This window comes from Geospiza fortis, unplaced genomic scaffold (genome assembly GCF_000277835.1).
Source record: "Geospiza fortis unplaced genomic scaffold, GeoFor_1.0 scaffold65, whole genome shotgun sequence".
Classification (NCBI taxonomy): Eukaryota; Metazoa; Chordata; class Aves; order Passeriformes; family Thraupidae; genus Geospiza; species Geospiza fortis.
Genome location: NW_005055220.1, coordinates 14,685 through 16,289, shown reverse-complemented (window position 1 = coordinate 16,289; position 1,605 = coordinate 14,685). Strand labels below are relative to the sequence as shown.

Sequence of the window (1,605 nt, the reverse complement as noted above, 5' to 3'; positions counted from 1 at the left end):
GCCCAGGCGCGGCCCCGGCCCGGCCCCGTCACGTGGGCGTCTAGACGACGTGTCGCTCCAGGGAAAAAAAAAATCTATATATTATATTTACCTCCAACCGCCTTGCACAATCGACCACTGGGGTCGCTGAAAGGTTGTGGGTCCCCCCGTCCTCGTTCCCCCATCCCAATCTCCATCCGTGCCCCAGGATGAGGGGGCCCCCTCCGGGAGCACGGCGAGGGTGCGGAGCGTCTGGTCTCTCCCCTAGACCCAGTGGGGCAGTGCAGAGGGAGCCTCCGGGGCCGGGGTGTGCCGGAGCCCACTGTAAGTATTGAAATATTAAACCAAATCAGTCATAAAAATTTAAAAGTTTATTTGTATATATATATGGTTCTGGGCATCAAAAGAGGACACGGCACAAAAAACCATAATAATAATACTTTCCACTTTTACAGCACTGGTCGCCAAAGGATGGGAAAATATTTCGTAGAAGGTTGGTACACTTCAATTCTCACCAAATGCAAAGCAGAAATGATCAGCACATAGCACTCTGATATTCTCATACTACTAGTGGTAATAATCCCTTGCACCCTGGGAGCTCTGCAGATCCCACATTCCAATTGTGGACCTGCAGAGTGTTGAGAGTTTTTTGCAAGACAATGGACATATGCAACATATGCACAATCCAGCCTTCATAGAAACTGAGTAAGGTCACCACGCCCTTGAAGGACACGAAAGGAGAAGAACATGCTCAGAAGCAGGCGGTTCAGGATGTAAAGGCAGACAAGAAAACCGCAGCGAGACGCATGAAGAAGGACTAACTAAAATTAACTGAAAGCTTAAAACGCATGCACAAAAGGATTTAACCAATCATGTATTAGCTTGAGGCGTGAACAGTAGAACACAATATAAATATAGCTTGCTTTTTGCAATAAATCGGCTTCACTTGATCATATTGATCATGGCGTGATGTCCCATTCCCGATCCTCCACAGCAGAGGATGGGGAAACTGAGTCACCAAGAGGCTGTGCAGCTCTACCAGCCCTGCTGCACTCTGTGGCAGAGCTGGGAAGTCCAGATAGACTTCCTAGTGCCAGGTTTCGCAGGGCAGAAGCCCCCAAGGGTCCCCATCCTACATGCACTCCCACGGAGGAGTAACTCCTTTTTCATATAATAAGTGCAGGTGCATAAGTTGCTTCAAGGTCACTCACTAAGTCAGTTATCACATTGGAAGGAAAAGCCAAGGCTTAAATCGTGGCTGCTGAAAGCTAATCTAATTCTAAAACAATTGCACCCAACTAAATGCAATACCAGCCATAAACCACATAAAACTAATACACCATGCAGGCAGGGCATCCCTGGGGTGCCTGTCCTGAATCCCTGCCTTTGGTGCTGGCAGGAGTGCAGGAATAATTTTAAAGCCCAGTCATGCAAACATTAATGTGAGCAGGTCAGTGGGAACAAACAAAGAGAATCTGGAAAGAAAGGAACCAGGAAAGAAGGAATAGGAGAAAGGCTCCAAGAGCAGGAGGTGCAGTTAGTTCAGAATTTGCCCCTGATCTCATAGGGGAAGAGTTCTTTACCAATGAGCAAGATAAAGAACAGCTTTAAATTAGAGATGCAGGT

The 1,605-nt window shown here is 47.5% G+C and overlaps 1 long non-coding RNA gene across 1 annotated transcript; it reads left to right on the top strand.

The window, feature by feature from the left end:
* The first annotated feature begins 7 nt into the window (after positions 1-7).
* LOC115949245 lies at positions 8-915 on the top strand. The gene is made up of 2 exons (XR_004082807.1): positions 8-303; positions 435-915. It is a non-coding gene; the product is annotated as an uncharacterized LOC115949245 (long non-coding RNA).
* Positions 916-1,605: the final 690 nt, after the last annotated feature.